The sequence below is a fragment of the Streptopelia decaocto genome, assembly GCF_964273445.1.
Source record: "Streptopelia decaocto genome assembly, chromosome: 2".
Lineage (NCBI taxonomy): Eukaryota > Metazoa > Chordata > Aves > Columbiformes > Columbidae > Streptopelia > Streptopelia decaocto.
This window is the reverse complement of record NC_138655.1, coordinates 115391418-115400042: the sequence shown is the minus strand read 5'-3', so window position 1 is coordinate 115400042 and position 8625 is coordinate 115391418. Positions and strand designations below refer to the sequence as shown.

At 49.2% G+C, this 8625-nt stretch overlaps 1 long non-coding RNA gene across 1 annotated transcript; it reads right to left on the bottom strand.

The window, feature by feature from the left end:
- Positions 1 to 35: 35 nt before the first annotated feature.
- Positions 36 to 6482, bottom strand: LOC309436670. Its single transcript, XR_014183385.1, has 3 exons — positions 6394 to 6482; positions 2039 to 2395; positions 36 to 1684 (listed from the first exon to the last, which is right to left on the bottom strand). It is a non-coding gene; the product is annotated as an uncharacterized lncRNA (long non-coding RNA).
- Between the last annotated feature and the right edge of the window lie 2143 nt (positions 6483 to 8625).

Genomic DNA, 8625 nt, shown 5'->3' with positions numbered 1-8625 from the left:
ATTCTTTCAGCTTGTGCATTTTCTTCTGTCCTGAGCAGTTCTACAAGACTGCCAATCCCTTCAGCTGTCTCTTCTCTCACTCTCCTCTCTCTCTCCCTCTTCCTGCTCCCCTGGAAAAAAAGAAGTGGAGAGTAGATTATCTTTTATTACAGAAATTTAATTTCCTGTAAGAGTTTGCCCTTGTAGTGTTTCCACACATACTGAGTACCTGTGGGCTTATTTCCTAGACTAGAGCAGAACAAAACACAAAATACATTTCTTGTCAATCACCGATCTTCTTTGGACAGGAGTTACTATTTTAATGTGTACTCGTATTTGCAATCTGCAAGGAACAATCTTTTGCAAGAACAGGTCAGTAACAGAAGGTGTGTAAGGAATACACACTGCTTCATGTGGGCCATGACACACATTCTGCAGCTTGCAAAGCAAAGACTGTGACCAGAGGAAGAGCAGAGGTCCCAGCAGCAGGACCGTAACCTGGGGCAGCAGTACAGCCCCTGCCTTTTGGGTGCCTTACCACCCTCAGGCAACCAGGATTTTTGTTGTATATGCAAACACTCAGGTGCTCTAGAAGGGGATTTACAGAAATTCAGGACAAAGCCAAAGGGTGGTGGGCAGGAGGACAGCACTAGCCATCTCCTCTGCAGATTCATAGCCTGAGCCCTCTGCATCAGACCTCACTCAGCTGAAACAGAAGAGATGGAAGTGATTTCTGCAGCCCCATCCTGCAACCCTTGTGCAAGCACTTTGGGACAGGTGCTGGAGCCCATTTGCCCAAGCTGGCAAGAGGATGGCCTTTTCCCAGCACTACTGAGCGTCTCTGCTAGGGACTATCTCCCTCTTTTCAGAGGTTTCATTGATTGCTGCGTAGCTGTTGGAGCGAGGCTGTGGCACAGGGCTTCCCCACAAGAGCCATAATCCTGCAGCATGGGGGTAGCATAAAGGTGCAGAGCCTTCTTTCCAAAGTCTTTCACTTCTGCAGTTCTCACTAGAGTCTAAAAGTATCTTCCCCTTGCTTCTGCCACTCGCAAAGCCTTCCAAAGTGGAGGTGGGAGACATTTTCTGTGGCTCAAAGGATTTCCTGCCAGAGGCAGTTTCCTTCCTCTGTCAAGCTGGACCTGACCTCAACTTCTCCTTGCAGCCCAGCTGCTTTGATCTGCCATCGCTGCCTTTCTGTGCAAAGAGAGAAGGTGAGACCCACATCCGGAGGCTGCACTGCTGGCAGGACCTGCCTGTGTCGCTGTGGGTGGCCAGCCCTTCAGATCTCAGAGCTCCTCTCCTTTCTGAAGGGACAAGCCTGGGAGCAGTCTGCTGCCCTGCCAGTGTCTGTGAGGGCACTGAGAGACCACAGGAGAGCAGGAGTCATCTTCCTGCATCTATGCAAGCTGCTGGGCAGCTTGAGGCTAATTTCAAATTTTAGGGTCATCCCAAGAGCTGGGAGAACAAGAAGCATCCAGCTGCTAAGGCCAGACCATCCTACACAGACCTCGTGCCTGTTCACCTACTTGCATAAAAAAATACCCACCACAGTTGTTATATTGGTCTTGCTCAAATCCGCTACTTAGCTTTATATCCTGATCTTACTTCTTCTTTTTGCTGAGATGATGCAGGTTAAAGAGCATTCAGGATGATGTTGGCACATTAAAGAGTCTGATATTCTCATGTTGTTTCTTCAGCATGTCGTCTTAAAACAGAAACCAGAGTAATCACTACCCACATTCAAGCTTAAACCTAAAATACATGTTTTCTTTTATTTGTGCTATTTGCACCAGAGGGTCCCTTCTACAGAGGGTCTCTGTTAGAAAGATGGAGACTTTGCCTGGTGCCACCCATGATGCTTTACATGTTTGGCTGGAAATGCCTTGACAGGCTGAAGCATTGCAGTGGCATCAGTGGGCCTCATCTTGCACAAATATCACTCACCGCGCTGTGCAAACCTGTACAGCACTTGCAGAGAGCAAAAGGGTGTGCATTTAAGCACTCATGCTGTAGAACTACGCAAGCAAGAAGTGGGATGTATGAGGAAATAGTAACTTACGGTGTTGCGAGATCCCTCAGGAAACGGTGTGAAGTGGACCTTGGCAGATTATTCCACATCTCTCAGCTCTGAGCTGCAGGACTGACACTTCAGCACAGGGAATGACAGGCTCAGCGTCTTGTTCCAGAATGGCATCCTAGAGTATGAAACTAGTCCATATCTGGCTTTTTCTGGCATTATGCTGAAGCCTCCTTCCCAAGGCAACATGGAGACAACACTAATTAAATCCTTGGCAGAATCTCTGACTTTCAAGTCACTCTTTTAGGTGAGGATGGGAGCTTCTGGCTTGATCCTTTCTGGAGGAGCCCTCCCAGCCAGCAGTGCAACTCTGCCTCTTTCTGCCGTGGTAGCATCCAGCTACATCCAGAGGTCAGAACCAGTTAAAGGTTTTACAAGATAAAAAGGAAAGGTTCATTAAAGGTATTTGTGTCCTGCACCTCTCTTGGCTGAAAGGTGCTCCTGTGCAGGGATGGGCCTGCATTAGCATGCACAAAACTCCCCAAACCTCTGCAATTGTATTGTGTCCAGGATAATCCTGTTTTATTTTCAGCCTCTTGAAAACATTGATTTAGTACACCAGTTGTGAAGCACCGTGGAAATTACTAACTGTGCCAGGAGAGGATACAGAAAAGATCATGACAGAAAAAAAGAAAATAAAAATGACTTTATGTATTCTGTCTGGATGTAAAAAATCCTTAGTCTGAATATCATAGAATCATAAAATTGTTTGGGTTGGAAGGGACCTTAAAGATCATCTAGTTTCAACCCCCCTGCCAATGCAGAGACACCTTCCAATAGACCAGGTTGCTCAAAGTCCCATCCAACCTGGCCTTGAACACTTCCAGGGATGGGGCATCCACAGCTTCTCTGAGCAACCGGTTCCATTGCCTCACCACCCACATGGTGAATAATTTCTTGCTTATATCTCCTCTAAATCTACCTTCTTTCATCTGACTCACCATCCCTGGAGGTGTTTAAAAGACATGTAGATGACTCATAGGATCACAGAATATCCTGAGTTGGAAGGGACCCACAAACATCATCGAGTCCAACTTCTGTCCTTGCACATGACAACCCCACAGTTCACACCATGTGTCTGAGGGCATTGTCCAGTCTCTTCTTGAACACTGTCAGGCTTGGGGCTGTGACACCTCCCTGGGGAGCCTGTTCCAGTGCTCCACCACCCTCTGGGTGAAGAACCTTTTCCTAATGTCCAACCTAAACCTCCCCTGGCTCATCTTCCTGCCATTCGCTCAGGTTCTATTGTTAGTTGCCTGCCTCTCCTGCTCCCCCTGTGAGGAAGCTGTAGCCACCATGAGGTCTCCCCTCCATCTTCTCCACGCTGAACAAACCAAGTGATTTTAGCCGCTCCTCATATGGCTTCCCCTCCAAACCTTTCACCAACTTCATAGCCCTCTTCTGGACACCCTCCAGTAGCTTTGTATCTTTTTTTATCCTGTGTTGCCCAGGACTGCACACAGTGCTCCAGGTGAGGCCGCACCAGTGCAGAGCAGAGCGGGACAATCACCTCCCTCGCCCGGCTGGCAATGCTGTGCTTGATGCACCCCAGGACATGGTTGCCCTGTTGGCTGCCAGGGCACTGTTGGCTCAAGTTCAACTTGCCATTGACCAGAACCCTCAGATCCCTCACCATGGAGCTGCTTTCCAGCATCTCGTCCCCCAGTCTGTATGTACAGCCAGGGTTGCTGTGTCCCAGGTGCAAAATCCAATACTTGCCCTTGTTGAAGTTCATGTGGTTGGTGACTGCCCAGTTTTCCTATTTGTCCAGATTGCTTTGCAGGGCCTCTCTGCCCTCAAGAGTGTCAACATCTCCTCCTGTTCTTAGGGACATGGTTTAGTGCCAGTGCTAGGTTAATGATTGGACTTAATGGTTGGACTCGATGATCTTAAGGGTCTCTTCCAACCATAATGATTCTATGATTCTATGACTCTACAATTTTAAAGCTTGTCCTATCCTAATATGTCAATTTCAACTGTAACGTGCAGGCTGGCATGCATTTTTTGTTAATATTTGTACCTCAAAGGCATCAAGTAAGGCTGGGCAAAGCAAAGCTGCTGCTATACTCTGTCAGTTTGGTGCACGGCATCTGAGTGTGGGCTTCTGCATGTCCGTGTGCTTCTGCATAAATCTGTATTTCTGCTGACTCAGCTGAAATGGCAAAATCTACAGAGCCAGGTCACAGAAATCCCCTCCTCAGAATAGCAGTAGCGTGATTGGGGTTCCCACAATCTCTGCTGACGAGTGCGTCTGCTGGGGCCTCATCCTGACCCAACACCTCCCTTGTCTCGCAGCTGGCCGGGACTCCCCGTGCGGGTCCCATGTGCTTTCCAGCAGTCAGCGCAGCCAGTGTAACCCTGGCGTCAGCAGCCAGGTCAGACTTACCGTGTAGGATGAGATATATGCAAGAGAAGAGTGCTACTGAGCAAACAGCAATGTCTGCTGTGGTTACCCCAGAGCGTACTGGTCTTCCTCACCATACTCTGGTATCCAGGCAGACTTTCTACTAACATTAATGAATGTGCAACGTGCATATGCACCTGCATCACCAAAGCATTTATCTCCTTCTTCACCTGGCACTCCCTGAGGATGTTCAGTCTCCATGATCCTCCACATGCTTGGGTTTAGAGAAGGTAAAGCAATTGAGATTTGAGAGAAAAGGGCACTCAAGCGCCACAACCAGCTGAGGTCTTCATGTCAAATCTGTCTGCCATTACCTGCCTGGATACCCATGCTTGCCATAAAGGATCCTGCAGCACAGGTTCGGGAGGGGCTTGAGAACAAGGCTATCATGCTTTCAGCAGTCTATGATTTTCTGCTTTTACAGAAAAAAAACAAAACCAGGCAGCTAACCAATGAAGTGCAGCAAGGCAATCATTTATTAAAGCCCTAAACATTTCCTGACCCACATGTGGAGACAAATGTGATCTTTCCAGAAAACATGAGCACAGTGCCAAGGTGTGTGTTGCACTCATGGACTGATCTGCAGGGGTAAAGCATGGCCTGAGCTTCAGCCCCACCAAAGGGAGATGGCACACCAAGAAACGGAGAACAGCAAAGGGTCTCTGCTTGTCTCTCATCTCCTACAGGGGAAGCACTGACCAGAGGAGACAAGTTGTCAATGGGCATCAGTGACAGCAGTGGGAAAGGCCACTGGCATCACGTGTCCAGGGGAGGAACAAGGCCAAAAGCCACTTTTGGGAGATGCTGTCTGTTCCCTGCATGGCAGTAGGAAGCCCTGTCTGCACGGAACTCAGAAACAAGGCAAATTGTCCACCAGCCCTGGTGGGAAAGTGGCTACTGTCCCCCCATTTGGAGGAGTGGAACCAGTTGAAGAGAAGGAGGAAGCAGCAGGTGCCTAGGTGCCATTTTCTTCCCTGTCCTCCCCACACACTTCATGAGTTTTGTCAGGACAGATCAAGCCCCTCGCACCCCATCCTGCCCTGAGCACAGTGGCACTGGCTCTTCCTGGGGAGCAAGGCCATAGAAATAAATGACTTGTTCTGAATAGAGCTCCAGCAGAAAAAATGACCTCTAGGTGTGAATGCACACACAGGGTGTGAGGATGAGCACAGCAATGAGCAGAAAAGAAGGGCACGGCCCTGGCTGAGCAGAGACTACCAGGATACTACAAAAGTGTTGTCCCTTGTGTTTTACTCAACACCAGCCTTGACTGTAGCACCTGGCGAGGTAAAGAGATAACACATCAGCAAGATTTGCAAACCACTTGTCAGAAACCAACACGTTTCCTACACTAGAAGCAATGGAGTAAATGGTTCTTGCTCCCCAGTGCTCAGGTTATCAACCGTACTGAGAGCAAAGAGCAACATGGGATGGTTTCCTTGTTTCTTTCATCCACGCTCACTGCAAGGCAGACTGCATTTCTCCACCCCTCACTTGCACCAGCTTCTTCTGTGTCTCTTCACCCCTGTGCCTCTCACGCCACCCCTGTACACTTCAGTGTCCGACGTTCCCAACACTGCACTGCTCCATGGGGTGCTTGGCCACAGCGATGCAGAGAGCGGGGTGATGCTGGTCCAAATGTACCTGCCAGCTTCAGCTCTTGTGAGCAGCACAAGAGAAGGAGAGGGGAGGAAAAGGAGGGAGGGAGAGAAGCAGAAATCAGAGAGGGAGGAACAGAATTTCTTTTTGAATGGCAGCTTGCTGGACTGTGGCTGTGTGGCTGTTCCTCCTGCCTGGGTGAGCCCAGGAGAAAAGGGATGTGGTTCTTCAGCTGATGGCTTCCTGCCCACTTTCTCGTGTCTTACTGTTATCATTGGAACCAACCCCACAAGCTGCACAGCCTTGGCAATGCGCTCTGAGTGATGGGTGTTACCTGGGTACACACTGAAACAGGCAGATCCGTGGGGCTCTCATGCACATCATTCATCCCAGTGGATGGGGACACCTCCCCAGGAGAGCTGGTTGAGCCTCTGTCACCTCTCCAGGGCAGGAGAGCACCATCCCCACGTGGCAGCTGGAACGAGAGGAGGGTAATGAAGGCTCAGGAACCCAGATGTGGTCATCGAGGCACAAGTGGGCTGAAGCACTAAACTGATTCAATGCCTTTATCCCTTCAGTGTTATTTCTAATACGGGGATGACTGTTTGTCTTCACTTTTAATACCCGTTTGGGCTGCACTCCTTTTGCGTGCAGCAAGTGTGCAAGCCTTCAGCTTTCTGTGTTTCTTCACCTGAGCAGCCCTTGGACTAAAACATTCTCATGCTTAGACATTGCTTCTCTCTCTCTGCTGGGGTAATTTTTGCCTCTCTGACTTTTGAATGAGGAATAAATGTGCCTCCCAGTGGTGGCCAACACAGCTGAGTTGTCTCATCTTTCCAGGACAGTGACATGAAGGGACAAGGCTCCCTCTGCTGGGTTTTCTTTCAGAAGTGAGGCAAATAAATTATTTCTGTGAGGTTTCTCTCTCTCTATGTGTGTGTGTGTGTGCACATGTAATCAGCTGATGCCCACATCCACACCAAAAGCTGCTGGGTGGGCTCTGGGCAGGCAGCATGTCTGCTGCAGGAGAGCATGGAAGGAACAGGACACTGCTGCAGCAGGGATCTGCCTCCACCCAGTTGACAGAAAAGACAAGAGAGTTCTGGAGAAGAACTCAAAAGAAGTGGGGGGAAATATGTCCAGCAGGGTTCAGTGCAGTCACAGCTATGGTGCATGTTGTGCTGCTGAGCCATGCAGGGCAGCCTTTCTCAGGGAGCCTTTCTCCATGAACTGACCTGGCAGCCTGGCCATGGAGCAGGGGGAGATGCTGCTGGCATGGAAGCACCGCTGGTCTCCCCAGATGCTGAGAGAAATAACTTCTCAAATTCGGAAGGCAACTCAGAGGGAGATGGAATAAAAATAAGAGGGGGTTTTCCCCTCTTTTCCCACTGTATCCTTGAGGCTACATCCTTTAGTTTTGATTTCCTACTCTGAAACCCTCCTGTGCATCACAGTCAGGAAATCCTTCCCAGGAAACTCTCTCTGATTATGAGGGATGCAATGTCTCTCTTTTTATCTCAGAGAAACGTAAGTGCTTTCCTCCCTCACCTATGGACCAGAATGACAGCCTTTCCAGCAGCTTTCTCAGACTTTCTTCTCCCTGAGCTGTGTCCTGAATACCAGACAGTAAGAACAGGTAAAAGATGGAGAGCAGAGATATTTCTTCATGTTCCAGTTGTTTTTCAGACAGTGTTAATTTCATGCCTACTTATCTTCCACTAGAAGCGCACATCAGGACAATGAGCAGCACTCTTATCTAAGGTTATCACTAACAGCAGAATACAACTGAAAGCCTTTTCTGTCTCCCTGGGAGATCTGTTGAGGGCATCTGTGAATCAGCTTGACTTGGTTTCTCTTTCTTTGAAGTCCTCCAGTTAAAAACCATGTGGGTGCTTTTGGCCAACCTCATTTCTTCACGAGGGTAACAGCCTGCCCTGTGTTCGGTTCCAGTTGAATTCTGGCCAGCACAGGAGGGAAGGGATTGATGGCTTCCTGCAGGGAAACCCAGCTGCAAGGAGGTCCTTCCTACCTGAAGGCAAGTGGTGGTTGGGGAGTGTCTGTCCTGCTGTTACATGAGCAGTCCTAACCCTTATTTGCAAGATTTTTGACTGTAAAGAGCAATGCCAGAGGTAATGTGCTGGCAACCCAGGAGCAGGTACCCCCCGGCACGAGGGCAGCCGTGGCTCCTTGGGCTCTGGCAAACCCACATTTTACAGGTCAGCAGCAAACCAGCTTGGTGTGAGCAGGTGTCCAGTGGGGAAGCTACTACTGGTTTATCCACACTTTTTTTTTTACACAGCTTATCTGCAGGAAGCAGCCTCTGAGGAGGACACAGCCCTTCATCATCCCCTTGAGGATGTGGGAGATAGGTTTAGATTTGGGTGTCCTCTGAGGCACAGCACACCTTCCGCAGGACCCGCGGCTGGGGCAGCACTGCAGGGATAACATCAGACTATCACTGTCATCGAGGAAGCCTTCATTCGCCTCTCTGAATCTTTGGTTTCTCACACAGAGTGTTTCCTTAGTACCATACACCAGAAATTATCTTCCAGAAAGTTGAAAGTTC